The 16249-nt window shown below is 62.0% G+C and overlaps 10 non-coding genes across 10 annotated transcripts; 4 read left to right on the plus strand and 6 right to left on the minus strand.

Moving 5' to 3' along the window:
• Positions 1 to 2162: 2162 nt before the first annotated feature.
• TRNAE-CUC (transfer RNA glutamic acid (anticodon CUC)) lies at positions 2163 to 2234 on the minus strand. Its single transcript has one exon. It is a non-coding gene; the product is annotated as a tRNA-Glu (tRNA).
• A 275-nt stretch (positions 2235 to 2509) lies between these two features.
• TRNAG-UCC (transfer RNA glycine (anticodon UCC)) lies at positions 2510 to 2581 on the minus strand. Its single transcript has one exon. It is a non-coding gene; the product is annotated as a tRNA-Gly (tRNA).
• An 820-nt stretch (positions 2582 to 3401) lies between these two features.
• On the minus strand, positions 3402 to 3473 carry TRNAD-GUC (transfer RNA aspartic acid (anticodon GUC)). The gene has a single exon. It is a non-coding gene; the product is annotated as a tRNA-Asp (tRNA).
• A 590-nt stretch (positions 3474 to 4063) lies between these two features.
• Positions 4064 to 4146, plus strand: TRNAL-CAG (transfer RNA leucine (anticodon CAG)). The gene has a single exon. It is a non-coding gene; the product is annotated as a tRNA-Leu (tRNA).
• Positions 4147 to 5780: 1634 nt separating this feature from the next.
• TRNAG-GCC (transfer RNA glycine (anticodon GCC)) lies at positions 5781 to 5851 on the plus strand. The gene has a single exon. It is a non-coding gene; the product is annotated as a tRNA-Gly (tRNA).
• Positions 5852 to 9987: 4136 nt separating this feature from the next.
• On the minus strand, positions 9988 to 10059 carry TRNAE-CUC (transfer RNA glutamic acid (anticodon CUC)). The gene has a single exon. It is a non-coding gene; the product is annotated as a tRNA-Glu (tRNA).
• Positions 10060 to 10334: 275 nt separating this feature from the next.
• Positions 10335 to 10406, minus strand: TRNAG-UCC (transfer RNA glycine (anticodon UCC)). Its single transcript has one exon. It is a non-coding gene; the product is annotated as a tRNA-Gly (tRNA).
• Positions 10407 to 11226: 820 nt separating this feature from the next.
• On the minus strand, positions 11227 to 11298 carry TRNAD-GUC (transfer RNA aspartic acid (anticodon GUC)). Its single transcript has one exon. It is a non-coding gene; the product is annotated as a tRNA-Asp (tRNA).
• A 590-nt stretch (positions 11299 to 11888) lies between these two features.
• Positions 11889 to 11971, plus strand: TRNAL-CAG (transfer RNA leucine (anticodon CAG)). Its single transcript has one exon. It is a non-coding gene; the product is annotated as a tRNA-Leu (tRNA).
• A 1645-nt stretch (positions 11972 to 13616) lies between these two features.
• TRNAG-GCC (transfer RNA glycine (anticodon GCC)) lies at positions 13617 to 13687 on the plus strand. Its single transcript has one exon. It is a non-coding gene; the product is annotated as a tRNA-Gly (tRNA).
• The last annotated feature ends 2562 nt before the right edge of the window (positions 13688 to 16249 follow it).

Consider the following 16249-nt stretch of genomic DNA (forward strand, 5'->3'; position numbering starts at 1 on the left):
GCTGAGGAATATTCCACAGTACATATATACCACATCTTTTTCCGTCAGCCAACCGTTGATGGGCACATGGGTTTCTCCTCTGTCTTGGCTGTGGCACGTAGTGCTGCTACAAACACGGGGGTGCGTGGATCTCTTCAAACAACGGTTTTTCCCTTTGGCGGATGTGTACCCACGATGGGGATTGCTGGATCATCCGATGGCTCATGTTTCTCCTATTTATTTTGTTCGTTGCTTTTATTTATTTATTTACTTACTTACTTTCAACTAGTGGTACTTGTGGTTTAGGGAGAAGAGTTGATTACCAATATTGAGTTAGCTTCAGGTGTACAGCAAGGGGATACTGTTTTCCATGTTTAATATTCTTTCAGATTGATTTCCAGTATAGGTTAGTGCAGGATATTGAATATCATTCCCTGTGTTATTCTGTAAATCCTTGTTGCTTATCTCCTTGATATGAAGTACTGTGTGTCTGTTCATCGAGCTCCTAATTCATCCCTCCACCCCTCCTTTTTCTCCTCGGGTAACCATCACTGTGTTTCCTAGGTCTGTGAGTCTGTTTCTCTTTGGCACATACATTCATTGGTAGTACTTTTGAGAGTCCACCTATCTTTGTGCTTCTCTGTCGGACCTACTTCACTAAGTGTAATATTCTCTGGGAGCATTCTTGTTGCAGCAAATGGCAATATTTCATTCTTTTTCATTAATGGCTGAGTAATACCGCATAGTACATATATACCACCTCCTCTTGTACTAGCCACCCGTCGATGGGCACTTGGGTTTTCTTGCATGTCTTGGCTAGTGCAAATAGTGCCGCGGTGAACACGGAGGTGCTTGTGCCTTTTTGAACCCTTGTTTCATCGTTTCCGGGTACGTACCCAGGAGTGGGATTGCGGGATCAGACGGGACCTCTCCTTTGGCCTCCTTCAACCTCAACCCCTCCTCCCCCCACCCCCGCCGCTACACACACCTGAGACTGGATGGCTTCTCCCGATGAGAGGTGATGTATGTCTCTGGGGCAGTAGAATGCCCCCACCCCATTCGGACCCCGCCTAGCCCCCGTGGCGTGCTCCGTTTCTCTTGTTCTCCTTCCTGCCTGCCTCCTACCCACCGTCCCCAGTCCCAACCCATTGCTTAGCCTGACCACCTCGCCGCACAGCACACCGGTCTGGGGCGCTCACCCGCCACCCCACCGCGAAGGGGTCCTCTCCCACCATCTTCCTCGGCCCACAGCCCACTCACACACCCCGCCCTTCCCCCCAGCCTGCAGGCTCGGACCCCTCTCCCCGCCACCTTCCCCTTGTATCCCAGGCCCGACTGTCACATGTCCTGCCCGGAAGTCTCACTTCCGCCGGCGCTCCTCAGACCCACTCCTACTCCAGGCCCACCCGCACACACGTGCCGGGCCAGGTGCCGCCATCACCCCCAAGCTTCTGCTGAGCCCCTGCCTGAGTGGCCAGCTGCTCTCCCGGGCCAGGTTTCCGCCAGGCCAACACCTCCCGCTCCTGCCCGGGCTCCAGCCACACACCACAGGCCCTTCCTCGCACCTCCCAGCACGCGGCCCACCGCCGCCCCCTCTCCATGGGGTCGTTCTGCTCCGTTCCCTAACCCGCGTGGGGTGGCCACCGACCACGGCCACAAACACCTTCATCCCACACTGTCAGCCACCCCCAAGGCGCCGGCGCGGGCGTTCAGGAAGCCTGCTGCGGTGGTTCGAAGCACCCGTCTGCCCACCGGTGCTCCTTTCCACGGGGGATCCGGCGCTGTCAGAAGGCACCGCGTGTGACACCGCCGTCGCCGTCGGCGCCGCCGCCGCTGTCGCCGTGGGGAGAAGCAGTGCCGCTGGAGAGTCCAAACACAGGCGGGGCCGTTTGCTCGTGGCCACAGCCTCGGCGGGGAGAGGCGCTGCCCCGGCCACTCGTGTTTGGGGCTGAGGCAAGCGTCCGAAAAGGAAGACGCGGGACGTCGAAGGCCTCGAGTGGGCGCGCGCCAGTGCGGCCAAAAGGTTGGGCCGGGGAGGGAGGGTGGAGGTCGCCTGGCAGGGCCTGGGCTGGAGGTGCAGGGCGCCGGGCGGCTGTTGTCGGGGCGCGGCGCCGAGGCCCCGGAGCACGGGTGGCCTAAAAGTGGGATGTGGACGGTGGGAGGTAGAGAGGAAGAAGAAGGGCTTCCCTGACCGGGAATCGAACCCGGGCCGCGGTGGTGAGAGCGCCGAATCCTAACCACTAGACCACCAGGGAGCGTCCGCCTCTACCCGCTGCTCCTGCTCGACCCATAGCACCCGCTCGGCGCCACCTTGGCGCCAAGACCCGGCCTTTCCAAGTCCAGCCACGCGCCGCCCCTGGCAACCCACGTGGCCTCCCGTCCGTCCTGCTTGCAGCACCCTCACAACACCGCGCGCCTGCTTCTCGCACACACAAGAAGAGCCGCCTGGGCCAGCTAGCTCCCTGCTCCCAGCTCTCCCTCACAGGCCCTCGGCCGGCCGCCCGCAGAGCCCGGCAAAAGGTCAGCCCGCTGCGTTGGCCGGGAATCGAACCCGGGTCAACTGCTTGGAAGGCAGCTATGCTCACCACTATACCACCAACGCTGCACAGCCCGGGCCGCCCCGAGACGCCGGCACCGGGCTCGCCCGAGCGCGCTCTCGTCGCCGCCTCCTCCTGCTCCTCCTCCTCCTCCTCCGACTCCTTCTCCGACGACTCCTCCTCCTTCTCCTCCTCCTCCTGCTCCCCTTTCTCTTCCTCGTTCTCCTCCTCCTCCTCAGCCGCAGCCGCCGCTTGGAGCAGCCCTGCCCCGACGCCCCGACGGCCGGCAGCTCTGTGGTGGCACAGGCGCCACCAAGGCCCCCCGGCGCCCCACCCGCGCCGGCCCTACGAAGCTGCCCTAGGACACCCGCCCGACGGCCTCAGGGGGGCGCTCTCGCTGCCTTGCTGCTCCGGGTCCCTGGGCTCCACGCCGCGGCCCGCCCCCGCCCCGGGGGTACGCGTCTTCCAGACCCCGGCTCGCCAAAGCCCTTCTCCACCGGGCGCCTGGGCCAGGCCATTTCCCGCACCGACAGGGGACGCCACTCATCCGCCTCCCACCCGTCCCGGCCGCTGTGCACCTATGCCGCTGTGCATAAGTGCAGCCTTGCGTCGCGACGCAAGGAGCCTCCTGCGACAGCCACTTTGGGCGGGCCGCAATGTCATCGAGAGCTTGTGGGGTCCAGAGGAGGCCCTCGCTCTGCCGTGGCAACTGAGCGCCCGGCGAGGAGGAAGGGCTGAAGGGCTGGAGGCGGTCGACGGTGTGCAGGCTGGGCACGCGCTGGCGTCCAGCGCCTCGCTGGAGGGCGGAGGGCGGAGAAGAAGGGCCCTTGGGAGCCAGGCGGCAGGACAGAGAGCGGCGCCAGCCACCAAAAGAGGGCGTGTTGCCTCCCCGTCGGGGAATCGAACCCCGGTCTCCCGCGTGACAGGCGGGGATACTCACCACTATACTAACGAGGACGGCGGCCACCGCCCCCGCGCCCGGGCCGCTCTCGGGCTGCCTGCCGACGCCTCCCCCTGCCCTCCGGCCCCCTGCCCACCACGGGCGCCCGGCACGTGCCCGACCCGACCCGACCCGACCCAACGCCACACCAACCGCGTCCTCCAAAGCAGCAGCCCCCGACCCCGACGGGGACCCGGCCCCGCGAGCCGCTGAAAACTCCCAGTGCGCGCTGCCTATTGCCTCCAACGCGGGCATCGCGCCGGGAGGAGGGGGCCCTGAGACCGAAAGCAAGGCTGCGAGGAGGGCGTGGGCGCGCGCCTGGCCATGGCCGGCGAGGAGAGGCGCGGGTGGGGGCCGGCGGCAGGGGCTGGCCCGACGCGGCCCGGCTCCGTCCGGGGCCAGGGGTGGGCGAGGGCGCCACCGCGGCGGAGCCAGGCGCGCCGTCTGGCCTTGCTCCCCGTCGGCCGCCGCGCGCCCGCTCCGTCGCTCAGCCACACGGCCGCGCGCCTGGCGCGGAGCACCGCGTCCCGCCAAGGGCACCGGCGTTCGCGTCGCGTCGCGTCGGGTCCCAGCCAGCCGAGCGGCCACGCGCACGCCCAGGCCCGCCGTCAGGATGGCCGAGCGGTCTAAGGCGCTGCGTTCAGGTCGCAGTCTCCCCTGGAGGCGTGGGTTCGAATCCCACTCCTGACAAGCCAGCCTTTTGGCCCGCCCGGCAAACGCACCCGGCCCTGTCTATGGCAGCGCTTTACTGCCTTCCAGTCCGTTCGCGCCTGGCACTCTTGCGGCCTCTCCAAACTCCGGCCCGGACATCCACGCCTCTCAGACGCGGAACCTTCTCAGCCATGGCCGCGGGCCCGGCAGAAACGGCCCGCTAGGAACCCTCCAGCGACGGGCTTTTCCGGACAAACGCCCTCCCCGCCACTTGCTACGCCCCCTCCTACCTGCACCCACACCAGGAAACCCTTCAGTCCTTCGCAGCACATCTTTCCTCACCTGCTTGCGGCTGCTGCTGCTGCTGGTCTTCCTGCCTGCCTGCCTGCCTTCGTCCCTCCCCCTCCCCCTCCCCCTCCCCCGCTCCACCCCGCCCCCAGCGCCACACGCAGAACGGCCGCGTGTGGAAAGCCCTCCACGTCTCGCCCACCCTCCGACTTCTGCCTGGCGAACAGCGGACTCGTTCTCACAGCCTTTCTTGCACTTCCGCCACCAGCAGCTCTCCCTCTTTCCAACATCCTGTCCTTCCCGCCAGCCCCAACGGCCCGCCTGCCCATTCCATTCCCTCCACGCCGCCGACACCGTGTTGCCGGCCTGTGGTGCGGGCCCTCGGTGCTTTTTCGCCTTGGGACCCTGGCCGGACCACACCTGCCTGCCTGCCTGCCTGCCTGCCTGCCTGCCTGCCTGCCTGCCGGGCCGCGTGCAGCCCAGCCTCCTGCTGGCCAGCCCACAGGGGGCCCTCCCTGCATGGGGCCTGGCGCAGGAGTCGCTCCCGGGAACGGTGCTCAGGTGAGTAGTGAGCGGAAGCCCTGGATGCCCTGTCACCCACCACAGACGTCCGGCCCCCAGCACGAGCCACCCACCTCGGCGCCACAGTGCAAGTCCGTCGGGGAAGCCGCTGCTCCGGCCGGACCCAACCACACCCTGGCGCGCTCCGTCCGTCACCGGGCTGTCCGCGAACAAGCAGGCCGTCTGCCAAAGGGCTTCTCCTCACAACCAACGCAGCAGAGCGGGACCCCGCGGGAGGTGGGGGTGGGGCAGAGCGCAGAGGCGAGGCTCAGACACCTTTGGTCTTTTGGCCTGAGCGCCGTTCGGCGACGGCGACGGCGGCGGCAGCGGAGGTGCCCGGTGTCCATCTCCCTCGCTCGCGGTCCCTGCACAGCCCCGAGCTCCGATCCCTGCCCCCGCCCGCCCTCGCACGCCCCGCACCAGCAAGAAAGCCAGCCGCCAGAGGGACTGTGCGTCGGGGCCGGGCGGCGGCTGAGAGGAACGTCGGTGCTCAGCCGCAGCTTCGGGCGCGGGCCAGGCCGCTTCGGCTCCTGGCTTCCTCTGGCCACACCGACAGTCTCGCGGCGGCCGCGGACAGCAGAGAAAGCTCAGGACGGGCCGAGCCCGCCTGCGTCCCTCCGTCCCTCGGTGCTTCCGACCGCCTCGCGCCCTGGGGTCGCCAGCGTGCCCGGAGCCTCTCATTCAGGTGGCCCGTCGGTCTCCTGCTCAAATGGAGCACGTGCCCACGGGGCGAGCAGTGACCAGGGTCCGGCGGTTGGCGGCGAGCGCCGCTGGGGCAGCGTTGGGCGCCGCTGGGACAGCGGCGGGCGCCGGCGGCCATAGGTGCATGGGTGGTTCAGTGGTAGAATTCTCGCCTGCCACGCGGGAGGCCCGGGTTCGATTCCCGGCCCATGCAGCCGCAGCGCCCCCTTTTGGTTCCCGCAGCCCCAAAGCGGAGCTGGGCTTCCCCGCTGCCACACTCAAGGCACCGGTCCTGCAACGGCTCGCTCACCACCGCACCTTCCGGCCCCTGTCCTTCCCACGCCGACGCCCCCACCCCACACACACCCGGGAGCCAGGCCTCCAGGACCCGACACCTTGGGGGCTCAGCCACTCTTGCGCCCAGACCCCTTCCTTGGCCTTCTTCCCTTCCTCACCCCGACCCCGCTTGTGTCACGCTTTTCACTGGAAGGAGCACCCCACACTGGCACCCGCACGGCCCAACCTCTTCACCTTTCGCCTCGTGTCCAAGCTCTCTGCCTCACTCTGCCCCCACTCCGAAAATCGTACTATGTTTGCACGACCAGGAGCAAGGAAGTTGCCACCTCTGCGAGTGATACATCCCATTTTCCTGGAGAGTCCCCAAAGCGTTCACGTGCACGAGGAGTTCCAAAGAAGTCCACACTGTCATCGCAGACTGCCCTCTAGATTCACGTTTGGACCCTCAACAGAAATACGTTTCCAACACCGGCCCGCTCCTCCACCGCTACTGCCCCCACCACCATCGGCACGACAAACACCACCCCGTCCCCTGAACCTCTGCTCCCACCAACAGCATCAGCCCTCGGGACAGCACCGCCAGCACCACCGCCTCAGCCTCCAGCCTACTCCCACAAACACCACCCTCCTACCTCCAATCTCCCCACTTTTCCCCCGATCCTTTCCACATCCTACGTTGTCAAGGATCCTGCCCTTGCCTCTGTCCCGTTGCCCTCCTTTGTTCCCCCTTCGTCGTCTTCTCCTTTTCGTAGCAGCGTGGTTGGTTTACAACAGCGTGTTACTTTCAGGTGTACAGCAAAGTGATTCCGTTATATGTCCTTTTCCGGCTTATTTTCCATTCATTATACGTTATCACGACATGTGAATACAGTTCCCTGCGCTGTACAGTAAATCCTTGTTGCTTATGTGCTTTATGTATAGTATTTCCTCTCTGTTAATCGCAGCTCCGGATTTTTCCCCGCCCTACGCTTTCCCCTTGGCTAACGAACAGTGTCTTTTCTATGTCTGTGAGTCTGTTTCTCTTTGGCACATACATTCGTTTGTAGTACGGTTTACGTGCCACATGTCGTTGTGCTTCTCTGCCTGACTCACGTCGCTAAGTGTAATATACTTTGGTCCCTCCTTATTGGTGCAAATGGCAATATCTCACTCTTTTGAATGGCTGAGTAGTATTCCACGGTACATATATACCACGTCTTCCTGTGCCAGCCATCGGTTGATGGGCACTTGGGTTTTGTCCATGTCTTGGCTGTGGCCCGTAGGGCTGCTGTGAACATGGGGGTGCATGGATCTCTTCAAATGACCGTTTCTCTCCCCTGCCGACGTGTACCCACGATGGGGATTGCTGGATCGTGTGAGAGCTCATATTTCACCTATTTTTTTTTAGTGTGTTGTTTTTATTTATGCATTTGATATTTATCTTTCCATTTACTTACTTACCTATAAGAACTAGTAGCTGTAATTTTGGAAGAAAAGTTGATTAACAATATTGAGTTCGTTTCAGGTGCACAGCAAAGCGGATACTGTTTTCCATGTCTAATGTTGTTTCACATTGCTTTCCATTATAGCTTACTACAGGATACTGAATAGCATCCCCTGTGTTCTACTGGAAATCCTTGTTGCGTATGTCTTTTATATGAAGTACGGTGTATCTGTTCATCGCAGCTCCTAACTTATGTCTCCACCCCTCCCTTTCTCCTCGGGTAACCATCAGTGTGTTTTCTATGCCTGTGAGTCTGTTTCTCTTTGGCACATACGTTCTTTTCTACTATGTTTTAGATTTAGATTGCACGTATCTTTGTGCTTCTCTGTCAGACTTACTTCACTAAGTGTAATATTCTCTAGGACCATCCTCATTGTGGCAAATGGCCATATTTCATTTTCGGAAATGGCTGAGGAATATTCCACAGTACATATATACCACATCTTTTTCCGTCAGCCAACCGTTGATGGGCACATGGGTTTCTCCTCTGTCTTGGCTGTGGCACGTAGTGCTGCTACAAACACGGGGGTGCGTGGATCTCTTCAAACAACGGTTTTTCCCTTTGGCGGATGTGTACCCACGATGGGGATTGCTGGATCATCCGATGGCTCATGTTTCTCCTATTTATTTTGTTCGTTGCTTTTATTTATTTATTTACTTACTTACTTTCAACTAGTGGTACTTGTGGTTTAGGGAGAAGAGTTGATTACCAATATTGAGTTAGCTTCAGGTGTACAGCAAGGGGATACTGTTTTCCATGTTTAATATTCTTTCAGATTGATTTCCAGTATAGGTTAGTGCAGGATATTGAATATCATTCCCTGTGTTATTCTGTAAATCCTTGTTGCTTATCTCCTTGATATGAAGTACTGTGTGTCTGTTCATCGAGCTCCTAATTCATCCCTCCACCCCTCCTTTTTCTCCTCGGGTAACCATCACTGTGTTTCCTAGGTCTGTGAGTCTGTTTCTCTTTGGCACATACATTCATTGGTAGTACTTTTGAGAGTCCACCTATCTTTGTGCTTCTCTGTCGGACCTACTTCACTAAGTGTAATATTCTCTGGGAGCATTCTTGTTGCAGCAAATGGCAATATTTCATTCTTTTTCATTAATGGCTGAGTAATACCGCATAGTACATATATACCACCTCCTCTTGTACTAGCCACCCGTCGATGGGCACTTGGGTTTTCTTGCATGTCTTGGCTAGTGCAAATAGTGCCGCGGTGAACACGGAGGTGCTTGTGCCTTTTTGAACCCTTGTTTCATCGTTTCCGGGTACGTACCCAGGAGTGGGATTGCGGGATCAGACGGGACCTCTCCTTTGGCCTCCTTCAACCTCAACCCCTCCTCCCCCCACCCCCGCCGCTACACACACCTGAGACTGGATGGCTTCTCCCGATGAGAGGTGATGTATGTCTCTGGGGCAGTAGAATGCCCCCACCCCATTCGGACCCCGCCTAGCCCCCGTGGCGCGCTCCGTTTCTCTTGTTCTCCTTCCTGCCTGCCTCCTACCCACCGTCCCCAGTCCCAACCCATTGCTTAGCCTGACCACCTCGCCGCACAGCACACCGGTCTGGGGCGCTCACCCGCCACCCCACCGCGAAGGGGTCCTCTCCCACCATCTTCCTCGGCCCACAGCCCACTCACACACCCCGCCCTTCCCCCCAGCCTGCAGGCTCGGACCCCTCTCCCCGCCACCTTCCCCTTGTATCCCAGGCCCGACTGTCACATGTCCTGCCCGGAAGTCTCACTTCCGCCGGCGCTCCTCAGACCCACTCCTACTCCAGGCCCACCCGCACACACGTGCCGGGCCAGGTGCCGCCATCACCCCCAAGCTTCTGCTGAGCCCCTGCCTGAGTGGCCAGCTGCTCTCCCGGGCCAGGTTTCCGCCAGGCCAACACCTCCCGCTCCTGCCCGGGCTCCAGCCACACACCACAGGCCCTTCCTCGCACCTCCCAGCACGCGGCCCACCGCCGCCCCCTCTCCATGGGGTCGTTCTGCTCCGTTCCCTAACCCGCGTGGGGTGGCCACCGACCACGGCCACAAACACCTTCATCCCACACTGTCAGCCACCCCCAAGGCGCCGGCGCGGGCGTTCAGGAAGCCTGCTGCGGTGGTTCGAAGCACCCGTCTGCCCACCGGTGCTCCTTTCCACGGGGGATCCGGCGCTGTCAGAAGGCACCGCGTGTGACACCGCCGTCGCCGTCGGCGCCGCCGCCGCTGTCGCCGTGGGGAGAAGCAGTGCCGCTGGAGAGTCCAAACACAGGCGGGGCCGTTTGCTCGTGGCCACAGCCTCGGCGGGGAGAGGCGCTGCCCCGGCCACTCGTGTTTGGGGCTGAGGCAAGCGTCCGAAAAGGAAGACGCGGGACGTCGAAGGCCTCGAGTGGGCGCGCGCCAGTGCGGCCAAAAGGTTGGGCCGGGGAGGGAGGGTGGAGGTCGCCTGGCAGGGCCTGGGCTGGAGGTGCAGGGCGCCGGGCGGCTGTTGTCGGGGCGCGGCGCCGAGGCCCCGGAGCACGGGTGGCCTAAAAGTGGGATGTGGACGGTGGGAGGTAGAGAGGAAGAAGAAGGGCTTCCCTGACCGGGAATCGAACCCGGGCCGCGGCGGTGAGAGCGCCGAATCCTAACCACTAGACCACCAGGGAGCGTCCGCCTCTACCCGCTGCTCCTGCTCGACCCATAGCACCCGCTCGGCGCCACCTTGGCGCCAAGACCCGGCCTTTCCAAGTCCAGCCACGCGCCGCCCCTGGCAACCCACGTGGCCTCCCGTCCGTCCTGCTTGCAGCACCCTCACAACACCGCGCGCCTGCTTCTCGCACACACAAGAAGAGCCGCCTGGGCCAGCTAGCTCCCTGCTCCCAGCTCTCCCTCACAGGCCCTCGGCCGGCCGCCCGCAGAGCCCGGCAAAAGGTCAGCCCGCTGCGTTGGCCGGGAATCGAACCCGGGTCAACTGCTTGGAAGGCAGCTATGCTCACCACTATACCACCAACGCTGCACAGCCCGGGCCGCCCCGAGACGCCGGCACCGGGCTCGCCCGAGCGCGCTCTCGTCGCCGCCTCCTCCTGCTCCTCCTCCTCCTCCTCCGACTCCTTCTCTGACGACTCCTCCTCCTTCTCCTCCTCCTCCTGCTCCCCTTTCTCTTCCTCGTTCTCCTCCTCCTCCTCAGCCGCAGCCGCCGCTTGGAGCAGCCCTGCCCCGACGCCCCGACGGCCGGCAGCTCTGTGGTGGCACAGGCGCCACCAAGGCCCCCCGGCGCCCCACCCGCGCCGGCCCTACGAAGCTGCCCTAGGACACCCGCCCGACGGCCTCAGGGGGGCGCTCTCGCTGCCTTGCTGCTCCGGGTCCCTGGGCTCCACGCCGCGGCCCGCCCCCGCCCCGGGGGTACGCGTCTTCCAGACCCCGGCTCGCCAAAGCCCTTCTCCACCGGGCGCCTGGGCCAGGCCATTTCCCGCACCGACAGGGGACGCCACTCATCCGCCTCCCACCCGTCCCGGCCGCTGTGCACCTATGCCGCTGTGCATAAGTGCAGCCTTGCGTCGCGACGCAAGGAGCCTCCTGCGACAGCCACTTTGGGCGGGCCGCAATGTCATCGAGAGCTTGTGGGGTCCAGAGGAGGCCCTCGCTCTGCCGTGGCAACTGAGCGCCCGGCGAGGAGGAAGGGCTGAAGGGCTGGAGGCGGTCGACGGTGTGCAGGCTGGGCACGCGCTGGCGTCCAGCGCCTCGCTGGAGGGCGGAGGGCGGAGAAGAAGGGCCCTTGGGAGCCAGGCGGCAGGACAGAGAGCGGCGCCAGCCACCAAAAGAGGGCGTGTTGCCTCCCCGTCGGGGAATCGAACCCCGGTCTCCCGCGTGACAGGCGGGGATACTCACCACTATACTAACGAGGACGGCGGCCACCGCCCCCGCGCCCGGGCCGCTCTCGGGCTGCCTGCCGACGCCTCCCCCTGCCCTCCGGCCCCCTGCCCACCACGGGCGCCCGGCACGTGCCCGACCCGACCCGACCCGACCCAACGCCACACCAACCGCGTCCTCCAAAGCAGCAGCCCCCGACCCCGACGGGGACCCGGCCCCGCGAGCCGCTGAAAACTCCCAGTGCGCGCTGCCTATTGCCTCCAACGCGGGCATCGCGCCGGGAGGAGGGGGCCCTGAGACCGAAAGCAAGGCTGCGAGGAGGGCGTGGGCGCGCGCCTGGCCATGGCCGGCGAGGAGAGGCGCGGGTGGGGGCCGGCGGCAGGGGCTGGCCCGACGCGGCCCGGCTCCGTCCGGGGCCAGGGATGGGCGAGGGCGCCACCGCGGCGGAGCCAGGCGCGCCGTCTGGCCTTGCTCCCCGTCGGCCGCCGCGCGCCCGCTCCGTCGCTCAGCCACACGGCCGCGCGCCTGGCGCGGAGCACCGCGTCCCGCCAAGGGCACCGGCGTTCGCGTCGCGTCGCGTCGGGTCCCAGCCAGCCGAGCGGCCACGCGCACGCCCAGGCCCGCCGTCAGGATGGCCGAGCGGTCTAAGGCGCTGCGTTCAGGTCGCAGTCTCCCCTGGAGGCGTGGGTTCGAATCCCACTCCTGACAAGCCAGCCTTTTGGCCCGCCCGGCAAACGCACCCGGCCCTGTCTATGGCAGCGCTTTACTGCCTTCCAGTCCGTTCGCGCCTGGCACTCTTGCGGCCTCTCCAAACTCCGGCCCGGACATCCACGTCTCTCAGACGCGGAACCTTCTCAGCCATGGCCGCGGGCCCGGCAGAAACGGCCCGCTAGGAACCCTCCAGCGACGGGCTTTTCCGGACAAACGCCCTCCCCGCCACTTGCTACGCCCCCTCCTACCTGCACCCACACCAGGAAACCCTTCAGTCCTTCGCAGCACATCTTTCCTCACCTGCTTGCGGCTGCTGCTGCTGCTGGTCTTCCTGCCTGCCTGCCTGCCTGCCTGCCTGCCTTCGTCCCTCCCCCTCCCCTCCCCCTCCCCCGCTCCACCCCGCCCCCAGCGCCACACGCAGAACGGCCGCGTGTGGAAAGCCCTCCACGTCTCGCCCACCCTCCGACTTCTGCCTGGCGAACAGCGGACTCGTTCTCACAGCCTTTCTTGCACTTCCGCCACCAGCAGCTCTCCCTCTTTCCAACATCCTGTCCTTCCCGCCAGCCCCAACGGCCCGCCTGCCCATTCCATTCCCTCCACGCCGCCGACACCGTGTTGCCGGCCTGTGGTGCGGGCCCTCGGTGCTTTTTCGCCTTGGGACCCTGGCCGGACCACACCTGCCTGCCTGCCTGCCTGCCTGCCTGCCTGCCTGCCTGCCTGCCGGGCCGCGTGCAGCCCAGCCTCCTGCTGGCCAGCCCACAGGGGGCCCTCCCTGCATGGGGCCTGGCGCAGGAGTCGCTCCCGGGAACGGTGCTCAGGTGAGTAGTGAGCGGAAGCCCTGGATGCCCTGTCACCCACCACAGACGTCCGGCCCCCAGCACGAGCCACCCACCTCGGCGCCACAGTGCAAGTCCGTCGGGGAAGCCGCTGCTCCGGCCGGACCCAACCACACCCTGGCGCGCTCCGTCCGTCACCGGGCTGTCCGCGAACAAGCAGGCCGTCTGCCAAAGGGCTTCTCCTCACAACCAACGCAGCAGAGCGGGACCCCGCGGGAGGTGGGGGTGGGGCAGAGCGCAGAGGCGAGGCTCAGACACCTTTGGTCTTTTGGCCTGAGCGCCGTTCGGCGACGGCGACGGCGGCGGCAGCGGAGGTGCCCGGTGTCCATCTCCCTCGCTCGCGGTCCCTGCACAGCCCCGAGCTCCGATCCCTGCCCCCGCCCGCCCTCGCACGCCCCGCACCAGCAAGAAAGCCAGCCGCCAGAGGGACTGTGCGTCGGGGCCGGGCGGCGGCTGAGAGGAACGTCGGTGCTCAGCCGCAGCTTCGGGCGCGGGCCAGGCCGCTTCGGCTCCTGGCTTCCTCTGGCCACACCGACAGTCTCGCGGCGGCCGCGGACAGCAGAGAAAGCTCAGGACGGGCCGAGCCCGCCTGCGTCCCTCCGTCCCTCGGTGCTTCCGACCGCCTCGCGCCCTGGGGTCGCCAGCGTGCCCGGAGCCTCTCATTCAGGTGGCCCGTCGGTCTCCTGCTCAAATGGAGCACGTGCCCACGGGGCGAGCAGTGACCAGGGTCCGGCGGTTGGCGGCGAGCGCCGCTGGGGCAGCGTTGGGCGCCGCTGGGACAGCGGCGGGCGCCGGCGGCCATAGGTGCATGGGTGGTTCAGTGGTAGAATTCTCGCCTGCCACGCGGGAGGCCCGGGTTCGATTCCCGGCCCATGCAGCCGCAGCGCCCCCTTTTGGTTCCCGCAGCCCCAAAGCGGAGCTGGGCTTCCCCGCTGCCACACTCAAGGCACCGGTCCTGCAACGGCTCGCTCACCACCGCACCTTCCGGCCCCTGTCCTTCCCACGCCGACGCCCCCACCCCACACACACCCGGGAGCCAGGCCTCCAGGACCCGACACCTTGGGGGCTCAGCCACTCTTGCGCCCAGACCCCTTCCTTGGCCTTCTTCCCTTCCTCACCCCGACCCCGCTTGTGTCACGCTTTTCACTGGAAGGAGCACCCCACACTGGCACCCGCACGGCCCAACCTCTTCACCTTTCGCCTCGTGTCCAAGCTCTCTGCCTCACTCTGCCCCCACTCCGAAAATCGTACTATGTTTGCACGACCAGGAGCAAGGAAGTTGCCACCTCTGCGAGTGATACATCCCATTTTCCTGGAGAGTCCCCAAAGCGTTCACGTGCACGAGGAGTTCCAAAGAAGTCCACACTGTCATCGCAGACTGCCCTCTAGATTCACGTTTGGACCCTCAACAGAAATACGTTTCCAACACCGGCCCGCTCCTCCACCGCTACTGCCCCCACCACCATCGGCACGACAAACACCACCCCGTCCCCTGAACCTCTGCTCCCACCAACAGCATCAGCCCTCGGGACAGCACCGCCAGCACCACCGCCTCAGCCTCCAGCCTACTCCCACAAACACCACCCTCCTACCTCCAATCTCCCCACTTTTCCCCCGATCCTTTCCACATCCTACGTTGTCAAGGATCCTGCCCTTGCCTCTGTCCCGTTGCCCTCCTTTGTTCCCCCTTCGTCGTCTTCTCCTTTTCGTAGCAGCGTGGTTGGTTTACAACAGCGTGTTACTTTCAGGTGTACAGCAAAGTGATTCCGTTATATGTCCTTTTCCGGCTTATTTTCCATTCATTATACGTTATCACGACATGTGAATACAGTTCCCTGCGCTGTACAGTAAATCCTTGTTGCTTATGTGCTTTATGTATAGTATTTCCTCTCTGTTAATCGCAGCTCCGGATTTTTCCCCGCCCTACGCTTTCCCCTTGGCTAACGAACAGTGTCTTTTCTATGTCTGTGAGTCTGTTTCTCTTTGGCACATACATTCGTTTGTAGTACGGTTTACGTGCCACATGTCGTTGTGCTTCTCTGCCTGACTCACGTCGCTAAGTGTAATATACTTTGGTCCCTCCTTATTGGTGCAAATGGCAATATCTCACTCTTTTGAATGGCTGAGTAGTATTCCACGGTACATATATACCACGTCTTCCTGTGCCAGCCATCGGTTGATGGGCACTTGGGTTTTGTCCATGTCTTGGCTGTGGCCCGTAGGGCTGCTGTGAACATGGGGGTGCATGGATCTCTTCAAATGACCGTTTCTCTCCCCTGCCGACGTGTACCCACGATGGGGATTGCTGGATCGTGTGAGAGCTCATATTTCACCTATTTTTTTTTAGTGTGTTGTTTTTATTTATGCATTTGATATTTATCTTTCCATTTACTTACTTACCTATAAGAACTAGTAGCTGTAATTTTGGAAGAAAAGTTGATTAACAATATTGAGTTCGTTTCAGGTGCACAGCAAAGCGGATACTGTTTTCCATGTCTAATGTTGTTTCACATTGCTTTCCATTATAGCTTACTACAGGATACTGAATAGCATCCCCTGTGTTCTACTGGAAATCCTTGTTGCGTATGTCTTTTATATGAAGTACGGTGTATCTGTTCATCGCAGCTCCTAACTTATGTCTCCACCCCTCCCTTTCTCCTCGGGTAACCATCAGTGTGTTTTCTATGCCTGTGAGTCTGTTTCTCTTTGGCACATACGTTCTTTTCTACTATGTTTTAGATTTAGATTGCACGTATCTTTGTGCTTCTCTGTCAGACTTACTTCACTAAGTGTAATATTCTCTAGGACCATCCTCATTGTGGCAAATGGCCATATTTCATTTTCGGAAATGGCTGAGGAATATTCCACAGTACATATATACCACATCTTTTTCCGTCAGCCAACCGTTGATGGGCACATGGGTTTCTCCTCTGTCTTGGCTGTGGCACGTAGTGCTGCTACAAACACGGGGGTGCGTGGATCTCTTCAAACAACGGTTTTTCCCTTTGGCGGATGTGTACCCACGATGGGGATTGCTGGATCATCCGATGGCTCATGTTTCTCCTATTTATTTTGTTCGTTGCTTTTATTTATTTATTTACTTACTTACTTTCAACTAGTGGTACTTGTGGTTTAGGGAGAAGAGTTGATTACCAATATTGAGTTAGCTTCAGGTGTACAGCAAGGGGATACTGTTTTCCATGTTTAATATTCTTTCAGATTGATTTCCAGTATAGGTTAGTGCAGGATATTGAATATCATTCCCTGTGTTATTCTGTAAATCCTTGTTGCTTATCTCCTTGATATGAAGTACTGTGTGTCTGTTCATCGAGCTCCTAATTCATCCCTCCACCCCTCCTTTTTCTCCTCGGGTAACCATCACTGTGTTTCCTAGGTCTGTGAGTCTGTTTCTCTTTGGCACATACATTCATTGGTAGTA

The sequence above is a fragment of the Mesoplodon densirostris genome, chromosome 2 (assembly GCF_025265405.1).
Source record: "Mesoplodon densirostris isolate mMesDen1 chromosome 2, mMesDen1 primary haplotype, whole genome shotgun sequence".
Taxonomy (NCBI): Eukaryota; Metazoa; Chordata; class Mammalia; order Artiodactyla; family Ziphiidae; genus Mesoplodon; species Mesoplodon densirostris.